The sequence below is a fragment of the Fukomys damarensis genome, unplaced genomic scaffold (assembly GCF_012274545.1).
Source record: "Fukomys damarensis isolate Sample0158 unplaced genomic scaffold, DMR_v1.0_HiC HiC_scaffold_20, whole genome shotgun sequence".
NCBI lineage: Eukaryota > Metazoa > Chordata > Mammalia > Rodentia > Bathyergidae > Fukomys > Fukomys damarensis.
In genome coordinates, this window is record NW_022900932.1 from 16774553 (window position 1) to 16798843 (window position 24291).

General features: G+C 37.5%; 1 protein-coding gene across 1 annotated transcript in view; it reads right to left on the reverse strand.

Annotated features, from left to right (window-relative positions):
* Adk (adenosine kinase) overlaps positions 1-24291 on the reverse strand; it is a 449321-nt gene that overhangs the window by 54871 nt on the left and 370159 nt on the right. The gene's annotated exons all lie outside the window — the stretch shown is intronic.

Consider the following 24291-nt stretch of genomic DNA (forward strand, 5'->3'; position numbering starts at 1 on the left):
AAAAAAAAAAAAAAAAAAAAAAAAAAAAAAAGAAAAAAGAAAAAAAGATTTCAGACTAATCATGTGAGAGGTGTTCCTAAGGAACATCAGGATGAATATGGTACAGATAATAAGTGAGCTGAAGGGGCAGCATCCCTAAAGGACAACCCCAAAAGACAAAGGAATATTAAATAAATTTAGATAGGTTCCAGGGGCTTTTGATAGGGGCTGTCTAAGTAATATAGACCGTCTTCTCAAGAACAATTAACATCTAAATATGTTTTTTAAAAATCTGCTTAAGGGCCCTGAAAGCCTAACAACAGAATGAAGAATCACCATACTAGGGGTCCAGGAGGTGATGAAGAGGTGTCTGGTGTTTGATGTGAGGAGGACAATGTTCAGAATCTGCAGCCGCCCCCTACAGGAAGCCTGGGTAAAACTTCCTCCTGTGAGGCTAACTGAAAGCTGCCTCCTGTGAACAGGAAGTAGGAAGGTCTGGGAGAACGACTGTAGTTTAGCCTCCAATCATCTAAATTCCTCAATTTAAGTTAGGATGATTCTAGTGTGCCAGTGTTCCCGTGCCAGCCAAAAGCAAACATGAATCATCTCATGCCTCAAATTATTTCTACAAACAATTTTGTAAATACAACATCTCATCCACAACAAAAAATAAAGAGTAACAGGAGGAGGCAAGCAGAAAATTAAAACCAGCAGAAATTACATGATAGAAACTAGCTTAAAGCAGCTGCAGATATTGAACTCATGAAACAGAAACTCTGAAATAACTATGCTTACTGATCAAGAGTTAAAAACAAAACAATTTCAACGGAGGAGTAGAAACTATAAAAATGGAAATCAAAATCAAGAACTCAACAGACATTTTAAAATGGAAATTGAAAATAACTCAATGGATAGGTTTAACAGAAGCTTTGATTCAACTGAGAAAATTATTGAACTGGAAGACAGATCAGAAGAAAATACCTAGAATACAGCTCAGTGAAGGCTGAGAAGATATTTCCTACATAGTTCCCACAGAGCTAGGGCCCACGGATATATGCTATAAAGAAGGAAAATTTCTGCCCGAGGAAAGAGTTCCTATCAATTTAAGATTTATAAAACTGAAATGAATGTATCATAAGTTGTGAGTGTTTTAGAGAAGATTCCCAAACTGAGTTGGGAATAAGATAAGATGATCCCTATACCCTGTTCAACATTAAGATTTTACGATTATATAAGAATTCAGAGTGAACAGGGAGAAAAATTAAACTCAAGCATCTCAGGAGAAAAAGTTTGGAAGAGCACAGTATGATCTAAATATGTGAAATTACGCAGTATGTGTGTGCACAAGAACTCAAGAAAGATGTCTGGAAAGATAATCACTAAATTATTAACATTTGTTCTCTCTGGAGGAATTTTAATAGGTACCTTTTACAAGGGAATGTGCTAAGGATGGTCTCAGTAACCCTAAGATTAGACCACTGCAACTAAGCATAGTATATTAAAACAGGAATTCTAAAACCTTACTGCCTTCAGTTTCTGTAATATTCTTTAGAAATTAGTGAAGACTTCAAGTAGTTTTTATGCCTATTGTAATTACTGTTTACTGTATTAGAAATTAGAATTGAGAACTTAAAATATTTATTAATGAACTGATTACATTTCTTTAATGTCTGGTGTAAGAGAAGGAAGTTGGATTTACATATCTTCTTCGGCACTCAATCTGTTGCAGTATCACACATTATGTAGACTCTGGAAAACTACAGCAACTGAGAGCCATAAAGGCAAATACAATAATATCTTCTAATTATCGAAAACTAATTTTGACTTCAAGGAAGATACTCCTTGAAAGAGTCTCAGAAGCCCCCATACGTGCACCTTTTAAGAACTGAATCAGATGGCTCTGGCAGCCACCAGGAGGGACGGTGGTCCTGCTTGGTCCAGAAAAGCTGTCATTACTGAGACGGTGTCCTTTCTGCTGAGCTCACAGCTGTGGCTGGTAGGACTGGCCCTTAAGAAATTTACGCTCTGCAACTTAGAAAATAAAGATCTCAAGCGGTACTTAGATGAAAGTAAGCAGGCTAACGAGAATATTTTTGACTTCTCTAGGCAGATAAAGCACCACTGTGCTGATCCCTTTATGTAATAACAGGCCTGAATTAATTATCCCAACCTATAATTGCTTTCTCATTGTTGGAAACAGAAATAAAGTTTGATATGAATGTAGTAGACACACTAGACTAGTTGGGGCTGGATGCGGCAGAATAACAAAGGTCTCCAGACTGATTTCCACTTTAGAATACTGATACATGGAAATCTGAAACCCTGTGCCAAGCATGGCAGCAGGACAACTCTTTCTGAACCACTCCCTCCCAAGAAGAAAAGACAGAGAAAAATGCTGTGAGCTCACACTATGCTATATGGGAGGCACAGTTTAGCTCATCTTACCAGAAGGAAAATTAATAGGCCCTTGAGCTCTCTCCTTACTAAGCTCAAAAAATCTGAAGACTTCAAAGAACCCAATAACAAGTGTTGAGGATAGCACCTTTCTCCTTAATTTGGAAGGCACAAGGTTTTTCTACTGCAGAGAATTTACCTCAACTGTTTGGTGATAGGGTATTTTTATCCTTTTGCTTATGATGTTAAATCCTGACAGTGAAATAACACTGTATATCGGACTGATCTTTAAAAATGAAAGGTGTAGCTGGAGATGGTGTACATGCTTGTAATCGCAGCACTCCAGAGGCTGGGGCAGGAGGATCGACTCCAGTTCGAGACTAGCCTGAACTACATAATAAAAAAAAAGTGTAGACATTTTTAATGTCTAGACATGTAAGTTTAATATGTAGATATTTAAGGTTAATATTCTACTTGTCAAACAATAATTTTGTTTTATTTATTTATTTTTTTGAGACAGGGTCTCACTATTTAGGTGAGACTGACCTGGAACTCACTACGGCGTAGCCCAGGTTGGTCTCGAACTCACAGCCATCCTCCTGCCTCAGCCTCCCAAGTGCTGGGATTACAGGCATGCACCACCACCTGGCTGTTATGTTTTATTTATTTATTTTTTTGAGACAGGGTCTCACTATTTAGGTGAGACTGACCTGGAACTCACTACGGCGTAGCCCAGGTTGGTCTCGAACTCACAGCCATCCTCCTGCCTCAGCCTCCCAAGTGCTGGGATTACAGGCATGCACCACCACACCTGGCTGTTAAATAATTCTTTTAATATGATATTTCTATTACGTTCATAACCACACTGGGGCTGTCAGACTATAGCCATGGGCTACATCTGGCTAGCTGCCTATTTTTGTAAATAAAATTTTATTGGAACATAGCCACACCCACTTGTTTACATATCATTAACTATGGCTGTTTTCACACTAGAGGTGCCATTGAGGCCTTGCGACAGATCCTCATGTGCCCTGCAAAGCAGAGAATATTTACTGTTTGGACATTTACAGAAAGTTTGCTGGTTTCTGACTGAGACAGAACAGAAAACTACATTAGAGATTTTCTTGCCAGTGCTTTCATTTTACAGTGGACTAAAAGGAGGCCCACAGAATTGAAAAGGCAACACAGCAAGCACACAGAAGACAAGTGGAAGCCTGCTCTCACATGGGATTCCCTCTCTGCTGTTTTCTAGCACACTCATTCCACACGAGGAATGCTCTGCCTAAAGTGAGAGTCCTGCCGAGTCTCTTAAAAGCCACATATGGTCTTGGCACAGAAACTGTTTTTTCAACACCTGGGTAACCAGGCTGCACGCATCCCAGGCGTGCAGCGGTGCCCTCAGCTTCAGCTCGAGCCGGCCCCCGAGGACACAGTTCTGAGACAGAGCCACTTTCAAGGCCCTGCCTCATTAGTCCCTGCTGCCACCAAGAAAACTGATCCTTCCCCATGCTTGCTGCACCAAGACCAGTCTTGGGTAAAAGGTTTTGTTCATAGAGATTTGTTAATTAAGTGATCACTGTATAATGAAACCCCAGAGCTTCAGCCAGTAGTAGTGGTCTATGTTACTTTAGAGTAGCTAAATTTGTGCATTTATAATTAAAAGGAGTAGGTCCTTTAGAAACAACTGGTGAGATTTTTTAAAAAAATATGAAAATAAGATATGGAAAATACATCGTATTAATCATCTTACCCACTGACAGAATCATTCTGATTTGTCTATATTTACAGAGAAGTCCTCAGATCAAAGTGGTTTCAAAAAGTGAACAAACCCATTAATTTATTTAAAAAAATTTTTTCTTGAGACAGGGTCTTGCTGTACAGTTCAGGCTGGCCTTGAACTCATTATGCAACCCAGGCTGGCCTCAAACTCATGGATATCCTCCTGCCTCAACCTTCCATGTGCTGGGATAACAGGCATGCGGCTTAGCTGATTTAACATAATACAAGTTGCTGCAGGGGCTGGGGATTTAGCTCAGTGGCTCTGCCGCCTGCCTCTGTAACTGCAAGGTTCTGAGTTTGATTGGTAAAAAAAAAAAAAAAAAAGGTGCTTGCTTTGGCAGCACATATACTACAAGTTGCTGCATTATTCTAATGATGGCATCAAGTAACATCTATTTAGTTTGCTTTCATTTTTTCCCTTTGACACATGAGTGACATTAATGTCTTCACAGGAAGATGCTCCCATTTTTTTTTCCCCTCTTGTGAAATAGTGTCACTAAGTTGTCCAGGCTGATCTCAAACTTTTGGCCTGAAGTAATCCTCCTGCCTTAACCTTCCAAAGAGCTGAGGCTACAGGTTATGTACCACCACACCTGGCTAGATGTACTTTTATTTTTTTATTATTGGTATTATTTTTTCTTTTCTTTTTTTTTTTGAGACAGGGTCTCACTATGTAGTTGAGACTGAGCTGGAACTCACTATGTAGCCCAGGCTGGTCTCGAAGTCACAGCGATCCTCCTGCCTCAGCCTCCTGAGTGCTGGGATTACAGGCGTGCACCACCACACCTGGCTTAGATGTACTTTTAAATAGTTATTTAGATTAATTTTCAAGAGCTGAAATTACTATATAAAGGGCCACAAACAGCTTTACCAATTTACACTCCAGCAAAACTATAAGAGTGTTTGACCACCCCACACATTCAAAGTCATTCCTTTTAAGAACTTCCTACTTAGTAAAGTCCTGATGTCATTTTTTTTTTTGGTACGGGGGATCAAACTTGGAACCTTGTGCTTGCGAGGCAGGTGGCGGCACCACTGAGCCAAACCTGTGGCCCCTGATGTCTTTGAACAGATCTGTATTAACCTGTGGAATTAATCTTCAATAACTAGAGTTCACATTGATCTCAATCACAGCTAGGATGACACTGCCAGAAAGATAATAATAGATGATAAAAGAAAAGCGCATCAATAAAAGCAAAGGTGCATAAAGGTTAAGAAAAAGTTTTACTGAAACTGTTGTGATGTGAAGCACCTGAAATACGATCTTCCCGTATCTCTCACAAGGAAAGGATCAAACTGATGTGGTACTATTATAAAACCTGCTGAAAACACAGTTTGATATATAATTCAAGAAAAATAATCATCAAGAACTAACAAAAATTCACAAACACAAATGTGCATCTTAATAATTAGATTATGACAAAAGAAGACACTTTTTTGGGGAAAAATTTCTGGGCTACAGATTGACTGGACCAACAACACTTTGAAGCATCCTGCTCAGTCTTCTGCGGGGACTTACAACCCTGCCATACATTAATACTAATTATAGACTTTAAGCATTAGCTGATGATTGGAGGTTCTTCAAACAGTATCTTAAACAAAAAAGGAATTATTTTGATTATTTAAAATTGGTCCTTTATATACAGCAGAACTGAAAAAGAAACAGTTATGAGATTATATATCCACACACATACACACATATTTTTTGCTGTGTTGTTGTTTTTTGAGACAGCATCTTGCTATGATGTTCAGGCTGGCCTTGAACTTGAGGCAATCCACTTGCCTCAGCTTCCTGAATGCTGGGATCACAGTCATGTGCCACTGTGCCTGGCACTACATATATTTGAAGATTTTTCTTCTAAGTTAAGAAAAACACTCAGATTATTATTTTTTTTTACAGCTTGTAATTTTGAGAAAAATTGTCAGTGGTCAGTAATCAGTTCTAGGCTGTTGGTGGCTTTAAGAACCTAGATGAGCATGATACTCAGAATTCCAGTGATGTGACCCATCTTAGTTTTAAACTTCACATACACACATACAAAAATGCCTCCTAGGTATTTCATGTCTACTCAAATGACACATGCCTAAAAGGTATATAATTTTTCCACTGAGTTCTCATTTTTTTCTATTCTTCCAATCACTTAAATCCAAGATTAATATCATCTTTGTATGTTATAGTCAATAAATCCTGTTAAATTATCTTCCATGTTATCTTTTTACCTTTAGTGACATGATTTTTCTTTTAGCTTTCTTATCTTTCTAGCTTTAGTTCCTATGCTTATGTCTTTGTACATGCTGTTTAGTCTAAAATGTTGTTGTCGACATTTGGTAAATTTTATTTATCTAATGTTAAATCTTACATAAAGCATTTCTTAGACTCCTCCATGCTTTTACCTGCTCCCTTTTTCTGAACCTTTAACACCATAATATCCATTATAGCTCTTAATATAACACACTATGATTATTTCTTTAGACTTGTCTGTATTTCATATACTCTGAATTCCTTGAATGGAGGGACCACCATATACACAGTAGTGTACCCAGTTCCTGCAACATACTGGGGCCTTAACCCCTACAGATGAAATGAATAAATTCTACTTTTTCCTTTAACTTGCCACTTGCCATTTTAATTCAAACTCCTACTTGTGCATATCTACATTGTTGCTTCAAATTAATCAGCTATGTCCTCTTTGCTCTAGTCCAGTTTGTACACTAGCATGAATTCCATCGCCCAAGTGACTGTTCTGAACATATTATTCTCTGCTCCAAATCCCCTAATACTTTCACACATCCTCCGGAATAAGGCCCAGCTCTTTAGCCAAGCACTCAGATGTCACTTCAATCTAGCTGTAAGTTAATCTTTCTTGTTATATCACGTATTTTCTGTACAAGAGCTCTACACTAGTCATATAGAAATACTTGTGTTTTCTGAAACTCAAAATTTTAGATTGTATCCTGAGTACCATGAGTGAGATGGAGGGGAGGTGGTTGCCAAACTATATCCAGTAACTGTAAATAAAGTTTTAATGAAAGGCAGCACTGCCATTTTGTTTGTGTATCGCCTATGGATGTTCTTGCATTCTAACTGTATAGCTGTATAGTTACAACAGAGGCCAGAAAGCCTGTGAGCCTAAAACATTTACTTTCTGGTTCATTAGGAGATGGGTGAACTTAGACTTAAATGTTTAAAATTCCAAATTCTGCACCCCAGCAATGGTCAGTAAAAATCTCCATTCAGTTCTGTTAGCTTAGCTGAACTGCTAGAAAACTATTCTGAGCATGTGTGATTCAGGGATCATCCACAGATTTGGGCAGGGTCTTGATCCTGAATTTGGGGCTGCCTTTGTATGGTTCTTTCCTTTCTGGAATTTCCTAACTTTCTACTTGAGTTTGTCAAATAGAACTCTTTTGCTCTGCAAGCCAATAAGCCCGCATGTTTTGCACCAAGCTGTTTGTGTGCCATTTGGTCCCAACTTGGGCCTGCTCTAGAGAAAGAAGCCATAAAAATAGGACACTTACAGCTGTTCTCTTTCTTCCAAGTGAAGATTCCTCTTCGTTTTTGCCTGATCTTCATTGTTCTCTACTGTCTCCAGATAGCTGGTTTTATAATACTTTGTCCAGAGTTCAAATTGCTACATGAGGAAGGACTGACTCCACAGGAGTTATTTCTACTTTATCTAGATCGGAACTCAGTCTATTCTTTTGGGTCTGACTCTGCTCAACATCATGTTTGTTATACTCATTCGGGTTGTTGATTGGAGTGGCAATTAATTTATTCTTTTCATTATACATTATATCTTATAAATATATAATTTATTTACTTTTGGCTTATGAACATTTGGGTTGTTTCCAGCTATTTTGGTCACGACAAGTACTGTCACCATACCATATTTGTCATAGAGAGACTAGAGACACAATATGTATCTCAGAAGAAATCAGTAATTGAAGTATGATGCATAAGTAAAACAGAGTATTTTGTGCCTGTAAAAATATAGATCAGTCTCCACAGTATGCTAATCAGTAAGACAAGGTGTATGGAACAGGATGTAAAGCTGAGTTCTAGTGGAAACACTGGCTGACCCTGGGAGAGGAACTGAATATGTAGATGGGGAACAGGACTGGGAGGGAGAATTTCATACTATGTAAAAATATGATATGATGGAAACTAGATGCAAAAATTTATAGAAGAGCTGAGCGTGGTGGCACACACCTATAATCCCAGCACTCTGGGATGCTAAGGCAGGAGGATTGCAATTTTGAGCCCAGCCTGGGTGAGTTAGCATGATTCTGTCTCAAAATTTAAAAAGTAAAGAAAAGAAAAGAAAAAAAAAGAAAGAAGTGGCATATCTGTAAGTAGTGAGTTGAGTGGTTTTATGCTCAAAATTTGTGTCCACATGAAATCTCAGAATTCAGATAAAGGTCTTTGCAGATTTAACTAGTTAAAGTGAAGATGGTGTTCTGTTACGACTGGAGTAGGTTCTGTATCCAGTTACGTCCCTTTAATAAGAGAGCACAGAAATAAATAAAGAGGGAAGAAGGTTGTGGGAGAACAAAGGCAGAGATTGGAGTAACTGAGAGTCAGGTAATGCAGGGATACAGCTACAAGCTAAGGAATGCCAAGGGTTGATCACCAAGAGCTGAAAAAACAAGGATTTCTTAGATTCTTCAGAGGGAGTTTGGTCCTGCTGATGTATGTCTATATATCTATAACTATTTTTTCTTTCTTTTTTTTTTTTAAGGAAAGATTTATTTTGACTCACAATACCCTTTTTTCAGTTTTATTTGTACATGTTCTTGTCTGGAGTTGGTACAGGTACATAGCACATCTTAATTCCTTTTTTTTTTGGTCCCCTTTCCCTTCCCTGCCTCCCCACTTCCTCCCTCTACTGATCTTCTCATTTAAAAAAGATCTATCTCCCTACTTCCTATTATCTATCTAAAGACTCTGATCTGTAATCATTTGGGCTTTTGCCTTTGAGCTTGTGGTGACACAGTTCACTATTTTTTCTTTTAACACAGTGTCTCTCTGTCAGGCTGGTCTCAAACTCACAGCGATTCTCCTGACTCAGCCTCCCCAGTGCTGGCATTACAGGCATGCATCAGCACACTTGTCTTCTGCTGATATTTAAAAAACTTTGCATTCTGGCCTCCAGAACTATTAAAGAATGAATTTCTGATATTTTAAATCAATTAATTTATGTTAATCTCTTGTGGGAGCCCTAGGATATGAGTATACTGTGCAATAGAATAGTGTATAACAATATAAAGAAACAAAATACTGATAACATGCTATAACATGGATGAACCTTAAAAATAAAATGGTAAATAAAAGAAGCTCAACACAAAAGATGACATATAAGATTCTATTAATATGAACTTTCCAGAACGGACAAACACAGACATGGAAAGTAGATTAGTGGTTGTCTATGGCTTGGAAAACAGAAAAGACAGTATTTTCTTTGGGGGAAGGTGAAAACATTCTAAAATTGACTGTGTCGATGGCTGAAAACCCCTATGAACATAGTAAAAAACACTGAACTGTAGACCTTAGATGGGTATATGAATGACATTTCAATGAAGCTATTAGGAAAAAGGAAAAAGAAAAAAGAAAACAGAAACTGAGAAAAGTTATTTACGAAATATAGAAACAGATGTGAAGAAAAGGAAAGAAGGGGTGAGGAGGGCAACAATGAAGGGACTCCTATGTTACTGCATCTTCACGAGCAGCTCTTGCGGGGCAGTGATGGAGCCTAGTGGTAGAGCACGTGCTTATCATGTGTGAGGCCCTAGGTTCGTTCCTGAGCATGGGGTAAAAATGAAAAAGGTCTTTACATTTAGAATCACGGTAATGTTCTCTGTATACTTAAAATGATGGAAGCATCCTGAAAGTGCATAAGAACTAAACTGAAGTGGTTTCTAAATGCCAAATGTAGGACAAACCAAACAACAAAACAAATACGATATAATACATTTTAATTCATAGAATAAACTGTCTGGATGTCTGTATGATAGCAAGTAAAAAACCAAAAACAATGGAGAAGGAAAACCTCTTCCCAACAGTAGAATTCCAATTATAAATAATAATAACAATAAAAAATCATTATTTGGCTAACAGCATATGTTATGGTTTAGGTTGAAAATGTTCCCTCAAAGCCTCATGTGTTCAGAGGTAGGGCCTGTTTGGAAGCGGTGGGTCATGCAGGCGTAACCTGGAAGGAGAGATTCACAGTGTTTTCGTTCATGGCTCCCCCGACCCGCTTCCTGGCTGACATGGCCCCTCGAACAACAGTCAGCCAACTGGGGATTAAACCACTAAAACCGTGAGCTAAAATAAACCTTTCTTCCTTTAAGGTGTGGGTTTTGGGTATTGGGTCTCAGTGACAAAAATATGACTTATACATGATAGCAATAATTATTACAGGCAAGATTAATAGATATATGAAAGATGCATAATTTCAAAGTATCTCTTTTTGAGATTTATTCATTAATATGGGGAAAACATTTTATAAAGGAGAGACCTGGCAAGCACCACTTTCACCCAGTGAAGTGAATCAAAGTTAACATCGCTCCTAATGAGGCTAATTGATATCATATGTCTCTGGATAGAAAGCATAGAGAAGAGCATAATGTTATTTCTGTGGTGTCCTTGCCAAAAAATGCACTTGAATTAAATCATGGGGAAAATTAGTCAAACACAAATTGGAGACATTCTACAAAATGGCTAGGCAGTGCTCTTCAAAAGTGTCGAGAAAGTTACGAAAAGCAAGGACTGAAGAACTATACCAGATTGAAAGAGGGTAGGAGGACATGACTACCAGGCTCAATGCAGGATCTCGGACTATATCTTGGATCAGAAAAAGAACATTAGTGGGAAACCTGGCAACATCTGAGTAAGGCCTGTAGCTTCATTAACATTTTTCTGTCAATATTAATTTCCTGATTTTTAGATGTATTTATTTAAGCTGGCAAAAATTATATATTTATAATTTCCTGGTTCTGATAATGGTACCATTGTTATACAAAATGCTAATGATTAGGAAAGCCGGGTAAAGGCTCTACAGAAAATCTTTACCATTTTTACATCTTTTTTTTGCAGCAAAATATGAAGTTAAAAATAAATAAAAATTTTAGAACCAGTGCTGTGATAAGAAGACTTGTATGGGGCCAAGAGTGTAGCTCAGTGATCTTTCACTTGCCTGGCATATGTGAGGTCCTGTATTTGATTCTCAACACTGCCAAAAAAAGTCCTTGTGTGTAAATCTTTGTGCATATGCTAAATTATTCCATAGGAGTAACTCCTGTAAGTAAAGTGACTGAGTCAAAGGATATGCATATTTTAAGGCTGCTGAGATGTATTCCCAAGCTGTCACCAAGAAAAACTGTACACTAAAATTTCTCCCAATAACAACGTGAAATTTGCTTTTCAAATTTTAAAGATGTACCAGATAACATATAAGGTCATTTCTAGTTCTTATATGGACCAAATGTCATTAGACGCCAGTTTACATGTTACTTTTGAAATATGTTAGTGGTGTGAAGGGCACTCATGCTTGCATTATTTCTATAGTACACTTTATGGTAAAATTTACATAGTCCTTTATGGTATGTATCAGATAAAGAATACACTAGAAGAATGTATATTTAAATATACGTTCTCTGAAGTAAGGGCCACATATCTTTGTAGCCAATATTATTTCAAATACAGTATATTATACACAGCAGTGGCTCAATTTAGCATTGTAGAAAAACAGATTGCAACCAATGGACTAACTGAAGCGAATTCTTCATATAACTTCTCTGATGATGTTTCAAGTCCTAATTTGCTTGGGTGCACTTCTCATCTTGCTCTGTTTGCATCTTCCTCAGGTCTTCATGGATCAGGCTGTACTTGAGAGTAGGTACCAGGTCTAAACTGTCCCCACAAGGGGCAGGATATAAATCAAAGTAGGGTAGCAATTACTTCAGACATCCAGAGGGAAATCGTGACAGCCCAACTGTGACTGTAAAGCATCTGTTCTACCTTAAACAGTCTTCTGCTTCATCCATCAGTCCCAGGAAGTGGCATGAGCTTCAGCTAGATTCCCTATCCTTACTTCTAACTGGCTATCCTTCCTAACACTCTAGTCCCCATCTTCAAAGCTAGATTGTTCTAACTCCAAAATGTTTGTTGGCATTTTAATTTCTGTCAATTTTTGACTTTGCTTTTTTCTTTTCGCTTTGAGACAGTCTCACTATGTAGTTCAGGCTGGCCTTGAAACTATGCAGTTCCTGCTGGTCTTGAAATCACAGTGATCCTCTTACCTCAACCTCCTGAATGCTGGGATACAGGCGTGCGCCACCACGCCTCACTCCTGACAGTCTCTCTTTTTAGAAGATCAATATACACAGCTCCTTTTATATAAGAATGGACTTCTCCAAATGACACTGACTGCCTCCTAAGGAGAGCTCCCACCCATTTTTCCTCTATCACACCTAGACCACACAGTATCTTGGTGTTCATACTAGAACTGACTAGGCTGTCGTACCCCTTGGAGCTAGACAAGTGCTCTGGAATGGAAGGAAGCATAGTGGTCCAGTTAAATAGGATCACTAGGAAAGTAGAGCAAGCAGCGGCCAGATAAAACTTCACCTAGGTGGGACAGGTACTGTGATTAGATGTTTGGGATACAGAGGTTGGCAGCAAATTTGACATTAAATCACAGGAGGTACTGGAGAGCTCTGAAATCCCTCATCCAGACCATCTTCTGTGGACATCTGCCTCACTTGGGTCAAGTTTTTTCCAGGTTCTGCTGGCTCTGCTTTTCTATTTAACTGAACCATCAGGCCTCCTTCTTAGGCCACTAATCTAACATTATAATTTAGTGGATTACAGCTTTGGCCTGTTAACCACAAAAATTATCACAAGAGGTTAACACCCAGAACCGTGGTCAACATGGCTCATCTGGAGAAACATTTTCACCCCAACAGTTAAGAGGTATTTTTATTTTCCTGTTAGGTAAAATACAGAATAACTAGTAAAGCTGCACCGGAACTACCAAATACACAGTAACACATGGAAAGCTGAGTTGCAAACAGATCCCAGATTAAATGTCACGACTGTCAGAGTGGTGACAAACACCTCTATGTAGATAAGCTGCCAAGTGGCAGTCTGAGTTGGTCCCTCCTATCACTTGTCAAAGAAATCTAATGACCCCATTATGATCTACATCATATGCTCATGCCAACAAGCAGGCTTCTAAAAGCTTGCTACAGCCAACGGTTCTATTAAAACAATTATGAATTTCTCTCCTCATACTTGCTCTTTGTACTTAAAATAATTATTAAGTTTGGATATTCAGAGCAATGTTAAGATGCAACTAACAACCTGAGGTCATTTCAAAGGTAGCCATTTAATTCGTCATGTGCCCTATTTTCTTAAATTGCTAGAATTAAGGTTCTAAAAAGCTTTAATATGTATGGATTTGCTATGAAAACTTAAGGTCTACTCTAAATGCTTTAACAGATCCAGACTATCTGATTGCAAATACTATTTATTTGATTATAACAAAAGCCATGTTGATCCTTCATAGGGATCTTATAATGATATCTAATTTATGATAGAAATAAACTGGTAAATCCTACTTCAAGACACTAAAAGTCAAGGCCATGGTTTACATCCCAGAACTCCTGGGCACATTCATCTGCTCCGCCAGCAGTATAGACAGAAATATGAATCTTCTGAAGGATCTACATAACTTCCAGGGATTTAGCCCTTATAGTATTTTCTAGGTTTCTACCCATTGTTCTTCATCTAATTTTTCTAAGACTCAGATACCCTTGAGAACTTTAAACCACATCCAGAGGAAATAAGACAATTTTAAAATAATTCCTTCAGTAAAATGTAGTGACAGAAGGAGCAATGTTCCATAGAAAATTCAATCACAAAGATTTATCTAAACATTTTCCAAAAAATCATTTTGAGTCATAGAATATAATCACATTATACATCTTGTAAGTGTAGATTCTTTAGAGAAGACATATTTTTATTGTTCCGAATTTCTGATGACCCTACCCTTCCTTTTTTTTGACCCCTAAGCCAGGAACACCGTCTAGAGGTAGACACGTTTTTTTTTAGTGTTCACTGCTGCTTTTAAGTAGATTTAGAAATGATTGTGAATACAATTTATTTTCTTTTAAACACTATTTTAACCTTCTAACTTTCAGAATATCTCATCAGAATTTGTATAATTTTACTATATATATAGATATTACTACAATATCTACTAATTTAGTATCCACTATAAATTTGACAAATGTGTTAACTTTTTTCTATAAAGACACAAAAATGCTTAATAAGTTCCCATCTAGTATCAAATTTTTTTAGTAAGCACTTTGGTATAAACTTTCTTTCTCTGCCTGAATTAATGAGCCTTTTATATTAGTTTATCATCTTTGAACCAAGACAATCTTTATTAATTTTCTAAGGCAATTTCTCTAGTGCTTTTACCACAATTTTTTTCTATAATTTTTCTAACCTTATCATATCTGTCTCTTAACTCTATGGGATTGTTCATCACTAACACTTTTTAGAAGGGAGTATCATAGTTTTATTTTTGGACATTTAATTAAAGACTTTAGTAGTTGTTGATTCCCCTCAAACAGTGCCTTATAAATAAATATAAATAGCAAATTGACCACAATTTTTTGATGTGTGTGGGGGTAATACAGGGGACAGAGATAAGGGCTTTGTGCATGCTAGGCAAGCATTCTACTACTGGGCTACATGATCTAGACCTTTTTAAATTTCATTTTGAGACAGGGTCTTCCTAAATTGCCCAGGCTGGCTTTGAACATGTAATCTTTCTGCCTTAGGCTTCTGATTAACTCAGATTATAGGTGTTCGCCACCATGTCTGGCCATAAAATGTTTTTTTATTTTTAGCCTGAGAATCTCTTCCTTCCCTGTATATACTTTAAGAAGTTCCTCATGTTTTGTCCAGCACAGAATCCAGATCCCATCACAATTTTGTTTTGTTTTGTTTTTTTGGTTTTTTGAGACAGGGTCTCACTATGTAGTTCAGACTGCTCTGGAACTCACTGTGTAGCCCAGGCTGGTCTCGAACTTGCAGTGATCCTCCTGCCTCAGCCTCCCAAGTGCTGGGATTACAGGAGTGCGCCACCATGCCTGGCTTCAAATTCCATCACAATTTACTATTTCGTGTTTACCCACATCTCCCTACCTGCTAATTTGTCATTCCTTCTAATACATAATACAGTACTCATTAAGGACTCTTCACCTACCTTTTGACTCTTATTATTTCATTAGCTTGGGATACATTTGTGATCTCAACATGCCAAAACTGTAAGCATATTTAAGTCCAGTTCAAATATCACTTCCTTTGTGAAAGATTCCCAACTTTTTGTTCCATCTGTTCTATAAAAGTCAGTTCATGGATGAGGCAGGAGGACCTTGAGATTAAGCCCATACTGGGACTCTTAGCAACTTAGTGAGACTGTCCCAAAATAAAAAAAATGGCTGGGGATTACCTCAGTGCCAAGGCCTCACATTGGATTAGAGGACTATGTCTCTCCTTGTAGATTTCACAAAAAGGAGTTCTGTCTTGCTACACAGAATATGTCTTGTCAAGGACTGTCCTAGTATAGTTAGTAGGATCCTCTCTTTCATTCTCAAAAATATCTAGACTTTGATAATAAGTTTTATTCTTCACAAGTACTTTAAAGCTGAACAGCCCTATTATAGTTTGCATTCTCAACCATGAAATACACACTAAAAAAAATATGAAGAATTACCCATTCATTACGGGTTAAGTGTGAAGTTCTAGAGCTATAGGAGTAATAAGTGGTACAGGGACATTTTGGGAAGCTGAGGTAGGAGGATCACAAGTTGAAGCTCAGCCTTGGCAACTTAGTGTGACCCTGACTCAAAATTTAAAAAAAGGGTTGGGTGTGTAGTCCAGTGTGAAGGCTCTGTGTTAAATTTATTGTGATAAAGAAATTGAATATGTGCCAAATTATTATTTGTTCTTGAGCCTTACAATTGTTTATAAAACCAGTCAGGCCTTAAACTTAAGAATTTAAAATAATTTGAGAAAAGTAGAGGAAAAAATTGTCTGGGCCAAGATTAGGCAGAGTGGGTTAGGTGGGGAACCTCAGAGATGGAGGCTTCTATTAAGCTACTTTAAAAAAAATCAATACATCAAAAACGATGTGTTTCTAACATGAATTTAAGTAAGAAAAGGCTTAAAAAATGAGGTAACAGTTAAATCTTCATTGGAGTACAGTTTTCAATAATCCATGTAAAACTAGTTTATTCCTTTCAACCGAGGAAAATTTTAGCTGTTCAATTATCTGATTCAGATTTTTCTGCTACACTTCCAGAGATTTTTATCTGGGCCAGAAACTTGCATGTAGTGTTTCCGCCAAAAGGAAATTTTGCCGCCAAACTGTAATGCTCTGAAAAGTGAATTTTAGAGTCTAATTGAATTTGAACTTACTGGGTACAAACAATATTTTTTCTGAAAAACATTTGGTAATGTACCTATTTAATTATATATCCATTTGTATTACAATTTCAAGAGCTTTCTGTTAAAGAGATTATTTTTTTTTGTGAGAGAGGGTCTTGCTATGTGGTTCAGGCTAGTCTTGCACTCACTATTCAGCCTTGAACTTGTAGTGATCCTCCCACCTCAGCTTCCTGAGTGGTTTTTATTTTTAATTTTAATTTATTTTGGTACCAGGGATTGAACTCTGGATCTTGTGCTTGCGAGGCAGGTGGTGAAACAACTGAGATAATCCCTGGCCCCTGGGAGTGATTTTTAAAGATGTCTGTAATATTTAAAAACAACCTAAGCCAAGGCATAAATAGTATTTCCATCTATAAATGTGTAGGTAAATGTTGCTATCATCTAAGTACCCATTCACACATACAAAATGATGCATGTATAAGGTATGCACACACAGTTGTTATAGCTTGTGTTTAGATGTCCCCCCCAAAGCCTCATTCAGTCATAGGTGGAGCTTTTTCAGAGATGGCTGGATCTAGAGTGTGTGACACTAGGATTGATTCATGGTGCAATGCTAGCATCAAGGGCACTAGGATTAAGGGTGTGAGTGCTGCCCACTCTAAGTAGCCTGGACAAGATACAAGGAATAGAAAGAGCTGTGGTCATTTTGCTACCTTCTGCCTGCTCTGAACTGTGTTCCTCTTCTGCAATGCCCCTCTGCCATGCCACATTGCCTTGGAGCCAGCTGATTATGGACTGAAGTCTTTACAAACTGTGAGCTAAAGAAATCTTTCCTACTTTAATTCTGGGTGTCAGGTATTTTGTCTCACCGGTGAGAAAAGACACAGGTCCATATCAGAAAATTTCCAGCTCTAATATATTCTAATTAAAGAGAAGTAAGAGAATTGGAGCTTATTTGACACAAACTCTGGGAAATACAATTATGTATGGAATAAGTCATATATAGACTTTTTCTTGCATCAAGAGGTCACTGGATGTGTTTCTTTAAGGTTTATTCACCTGAAGTCTACTGACACTGACCTTATGCCAATGATGTTTCTGGTACTGTATACATTCTTAGGTGTAGTATAAGCCAGGGCTTTTCTTTTTGTTTTGTTTTGGGTACTGGGGATCAAACTCGGACCCTTGCCCTTGTGAGGCAGGTGGCAGAACCACTGAACCAATCCCTGGCCCTGGGGCTTTTCTTTTCTTTCTGAGACAGGGTCTCTATTTGTAGTTCAGGCTGGCCCTGAACTCATGATGTAGTCCTATCTGGCCTTGAACTTGTGGTGATCCTCCTGCCTCAGTCTCCAGAGTACTGCGATTATAGCTGTGTGGCACCACGCCTGTCTGCCAGGGCTTTTCTATTGCTGATGCAATTAATATTTGGGGCCACATGATTCTTTGTTGTGGGTAGCTATCTTGTGCATATAGGATACACAGCAACATCCCTAGCTCTATCCAGTGGATGCCCTACTTCTTTGCTCCAGGCGATTATCTCAACAAAAGGGATAGGAAAATTATTCCTAATTGACACTCATAAACTGTAAGCAAATAATGCAACATAATATATAGAACATATTAGATTAGACAGGGATTCAAGAGGCTGGGTCTAATCCAACTGCCTTTGTGTCTAACTTGGGGATACTGGGGAAATGACCAAAGGGTATGAAAGATAACACTGCTCAATTATCTACAGACCTTACATAACAAATAGATGAGCTCACTTTACTTTCTTGCCGCTGAGACAAAATACCCAACACCCAAAGTTAAAGGATGAAAGGTCTCACAGTTTGTAGAGGTTTCAGTTTATAACTGGCTGGCTGCAAGGCACAGAGATGGGTATCACAGAGGAGAAATCGTTCATGGCAGGCAGAAGGCAGCAAGATAGCAAGTGACCCCACTAGCACTCTTTCTGTCCCTTTTATTCTATTCAGAGTACCTGACCATAGGGTGGGGCACCCTTAGTCCTGCCCAGAGCTATGCCAAACCAATCAGTGACTAATTTAGTAATCACACACCCTCGATCCCAGCATCACACACTTGATCCTAGCATCACACACTCTAGATTCAGACACCTCTGAAAAGCCCCATCTGTGACCACATGAGGGGAACTCTAGATATAAGCTTTAATTCTTGGGCTATATATTTTTCTATTTTATAATGACAAAGTACTGATAGTGACTTGAAATTATGACATACTTTGAAATAAATAGCTCCCACACCACAAAATTCAGAAATTAAAAAATAAAAGATAAATAAATGAAGGTTTGAGAAAAGAAAATTTTAAAGCACTAAGCTGACATTCTAACATTTGTTTTTGCTTCAAGCCCTGTGCAAATTCCTGTGCTGGGTGAGAGGATGAGGATCTGGGCAACTAGGTACTGCTAAGAGGCAGAGAAGCCAACAGAGCTTTTGGCAATCTCTTGACAGTGGGGAGATAAAACCTGGAGACTGGGACTGCCACAGCAGTCAGAATTGAGAGGCCCTGATCTTGAGGAGGAATAAAGAACAATGAAGTAAGCTGAAATATTTGCAGATTTGTTAGACAAGACAAAAGGCCAGGAGACCAAGTGGAAGACATCTGAAAGGCAGAATGGTATTTTTGATAGTTATATGGTACTAAAGAAATAAAAATTTAAGTTCAAAACCCAACAAGGAGTAGAGACCCTGCTAATTACAGAAGAATCTTAGCTGAGATTTCAGGAGGGCTATGGTATAGAAGTAGAGACAAATCAGAGGTAGACCAAACCTCATAAAAAACTACCACCCAGGGCCGGGGACTTAGTGGTACTGCCACCTGCCTTTCAGGTGCAAGGTTCCGAGTTCGATCCCCAGTACCAAAACAAAACAGAACAACCACCCAACCCTGAGATAGCTTAGTCCCTGATGTATATTTAGGTACCTTTACCAAGAAGACAATATTACTAACAAAAACTCTGTAATTTATTATGGACAATGTGTAGTATTTGATTATCGGACAAAACAAAAACCACTCCCTCCCTAAACAAAATAAACTGTCCACCAGATAACCAAGTGATTGCAGTTTTAAGATAGGAATTTACTACTTCTGTGATATGTTAAAAAATAGATGTCAAGGTAGAGGATTACATTACAGAAAATTGAAACAATAAAAACCAATCAAATAATTTAGAAAATAAAAAATGTGACTACTAAAATGAACTAAGCAAATGTTTTGAAATGTAGACTGGACAGAGCAGAAGAGAGAAAATTAGGGAATTAAATGCCAAGTCAGCACAAAACAGAAGGAAACTATAGATAAGAACATAAAAGACACACAGGATACAATGAAAAAGCCTTATATATGTAGAATTGGAATCTTGTCTAGAAAAGACAGATCCAGGATTTAAAGAGACAATGGCGGAGAACTTTTCACAACTGTTGAGTGTTATCAACCACAGATTCAACAAGCACTAAAATTCCAGCAGCAGAAAGACAAGGCAAACCAGAATGAAGCACAAAATTAAAGCTGAATAAAAATTGTGGCCAGACATGGTGGTGCATGCCTATAATCCTAGCACTTGGGAAGATGAGGCAGGAGGATCACCATAAACTGGAGATCAGCCTGAACTACCTAGTGAGATTCTTGTCTCAAAAAAACCACCCAAACAATATTCTATAAAGTAGCCAGAAGAAACAAATATTATATTTTAAGGAGCCAGAAGACTAACAGCTAAATTCTCTATGAAAATAAGAAAATCCAAAAGATAACGGGAGGCTATCCCCCTGAGAATTCATACACTAAATGAAACACTAAATGCTGTTTAGGTGACAGAAAAACGATCAAAACTGAAAATACAGAAATGCAGAGGGAAAAGAAAAAAGCAAGGGAAAGAATAAATTTGTACAAAATATATCCTTCCCCACAAGATTTTAAAAATTACTTAGAATTGAGATGAGCAACAATAGTTCAAAGGGCTAGGAGACTTAAATGTAAAATGTTCTGAGAGTCTACCTACCACTGGGTGAGAAATAGAAAAAGTTACAATTTCAGGGGTTGGTGGTATAGCTCAGTGGTAGAGCATATGGTTAGCATGCAGAAGTACCTACGTTCAATCCCCAGCGCTTCTCCCAATGGTACAACATACTGACATTTTTGGGAGGGGGACTGAACTCAGGACCTTGCATATGCAAGGCATGTGTGGCACCACTCAAATAAATCCCTGGCTCCATAATATACTGACTTTAATACGTCAAGGACATATTTTGTACTCTTCAGGGCAAATGATAAAAGATATGTAACTGACAAGCTAATAGAGAAAAAGAGAGAATACTTGATCCATTTGAAATAAGCAGGAAAGAAAAGAAATAAGATAAACTTACAAGACAAATTAAAAACAGTAAGATTAAGAAAAAGATGATGATCAAGATGAATTTAAAAACAACAAAAACTATGCCATTTACCAAAACCAAAACCAAAACCAAACAAAAAAAACACCCTTGAATGTCTGAAAGGTTGAATGTAATGGAAAAAGACGTATCACGAAAACACTAACCAGTTGAAATTTGGCATAGTTACAGTAACAAAATATGTTGCAGGTATTAGGGCAAGATGTATCACTAAAGATAAAGAAGGATAGGGCTGGGGATTTAGCTCAGCAGTTTGGTGGCCTGCCTTGCAAGCGCAAAGACCCGGGTTCAATCCCTGGTACAAAAAAAAGAAAAAAAAAAAAAAAAAAAAAAAAAAAAAAGATAAGGAAGGATCTTTCATAGTAGTAAAAAGTTTCAATATATCAGGAAGATATAAGAATTTTAAATTTATATTTACATAAAGAGCTTGAAAATATATAAAGCAAAATTTAATAGAACAACAAAAAAAATTTAACAGAACAAAAAGAAGAAATATGCAATTCCGAAGCACACCAGGACCCTTTAATATATATCTCAATAAATAACAAGCCAAACCAAGCCAAAAACAAACAAACAAACCACCCCAACTGCCCACAAGGAATGTAAACATTAGGTTCTACACATATGTACTGATAAAAAATAAGCAAGAATATAAATAATCTGGACAAGAAAGTTAACCTAACTGAAATATATGAATGTATAAATACAAGACCAATGTCAGAACAATGTCTGAACAATGTCAGATTATATATTCTCTTCAAATGCAAATAGAAGCACAAATGAAATTGACCATGAGGGGAGTAAGACATTTCAAGAACTAAAACCACTTAGCACTATGTTCTTTAACCTTAAGGAAATTAAACCAAAAGTCAATAATAAGATAACTAGCGGCCAGGGATTTAGCTCAGTGGTTCTGGCACTTGGCTTGCAAGCACAAGGACTTGAGTAAAAAGATAACTAGAAATATCCAGATACATAGAAGTTAAGTAAAATGTTCTAAATAACTTTTGGGTTGAAGAAGAAACCACAATGGGCATTAGAAAATATTTCAGATGAAAATGAGACAGAAAATTTGCAAATTTAACATATAGACAATAGAAAATAGTGAAAACCGAATATTTAAATTTTCTATTTTTATTTCATTTTAGTTTTTTAAAGACAGGGTCTTGTTGTTTTAGCCAGGCTGAACTTAAATAATGTTCCTGCCTCAGCCTCCCAAGAAGTTGGGAATAGATGTATGCCACTGTGCCCAGCTCCTAAAATTTTTAAAGTGAAAAACAAATATATGATAGAGAAAATTCACAAAGGGAGAGTTCTTTTTAAGATTAGTAAAAGTGACAAGGCTTGTGGTGGCCATTGAAAATGTGCCTCTCAGGTTTGTATGTGGAGCAAAAGTGATGATGGCCGATGGCTGTGGCTGCTGGCTCTCAAGAGTTGCGGCCGCACTCATCAGGACTGTGGGAGTCCCCTGCTGGGCAGCTTCAGCTCAAGGGCTTCTCACTGGCTTCTCAAAACTTCAGGTGAATTTCAGTTTAAGTGCATGAGAACAGTGGAATATAATAAAGAGACACACACCTAGGCTATCTGAAGTGTAATGATGTCAAGATGGTGTAGTCAGGGACAGGATGTTTTAGTCAGTGAATGGCGAACAGTAGCTCAAGTGTTCTTGGTGCAGGTATAATAAATGAACCAGACCGTACCCCACACTACACACAAAAGTTAATTCTAGGTGGGCTGTGCTGGTTGAGGAAAAAAAAAAGATTACGGAAAAATAAAAAAGGATTATGGAAATGGGAATATCTTTACAAATTGGGATATGCTAAGATTTTCTTTAAAGGAATACGAGAAGCCCTAAATCATAAGGAGAAAACATGATGAATGTTATAGAGGGTGGGGATATTAAAATTAAGGGCTTTTGCTTATCAAAAGATATCACAGAGAGAGTAAAAGGAAAGACACAGAGAAGATATCTGCAATACATGCGTGCAGACTATAAAAAGCATTATAAATCAGTAAGACACCCCAATGTGACAAAAAGACTTCAATAGGAAGGTCATGGAGAAGATAGCCCAGAGGTATCGTATCCTGCAACATTAGGAGACCAGGAAAATTCTAATCAAAATTATGAAATACTATGACATATTCACAAGAAAGGCTAAAATGAAAAAGATGGACAGTAGCACATGTTGGTAAAAATGTGGAGCCACTGGAGTGCCCCACACAGTGCTCCTGGGAATGGGCAATGGCATAATCCTTTGGAATTTCTCTCATCACCTACTGTGGAGTCATAGATTAAGACACACAACTTGACAAACAAGGGGGGAATTTTATTTACTGAAAATATCTGATCAGGGGCTGGGTATTTAGCACAACTGCCCTGCAAGTGCAAGGTCCTGAGTTTGATCCCCAGTACAAAAAAAAAAAAAAAAAAAAAAAAATCAGATCAGAATATGAAAGATGTAATATACACACTTAACAAATGATCCTCATTGTATTACAAATGAAGTTATTTTAGATAATAATATTTTTACTGGACAGTGTAGAGCTACAGACAGAAGGGCAAATACTTCAGTAAATATATTGCTCCTCACCAGGGTACAGGTAAGCAATTCAAAACTACTTTAAGACACATGTGGTGGTGCATGCCTAGAATCCCAGCACTCTGGAAGACTGAAGTAGAAAGATCAAAAGTTCGAGTCCAGACTTAGCAAGACCTTGTCTCAAAATAAAAAGGGTAGCTCAGTATAAAAAAACAAACAAACTATTCTGTGACAGAAAAAAATAAGTAAATATATTTTAGATAATAGAGCCAGAATTTTCAATGTCTGAGGAAAAAGTTATAAATAAGGAAAGGGCAACAGGGACTAGAATGAACTTTGTGTTGTTTAACTGAAATAACATATATCATGGTTTAAAAATATATAAACAGGTAGATACAGAAAAAGCGTGGGCAAATGCCAAGTTCTGTTTGCTAAGAGAATATAAAAGCAATGACACTCAAAGAGAAAAGAGTATATCTATTATCCAGATCTGGGTTTCTACATACTGTCCTTTAATACAAAGAACCAGGCTTCCTTGGTGCAGTGGTCAACTCCAGAACCAAGGTAGAGAAAATGTAATATGAGCCTGGCATATTCTTCACTGTCAAAAAGAAAGTGCATAAAAAAGGACAGGAGCAGAGCCAGACAAAATTCAGCATATTGGGTGATTCCATTTCAGAATTAGGCAGAACTAATTGATAACAGTAGAAACTAAGGGACTGGTTA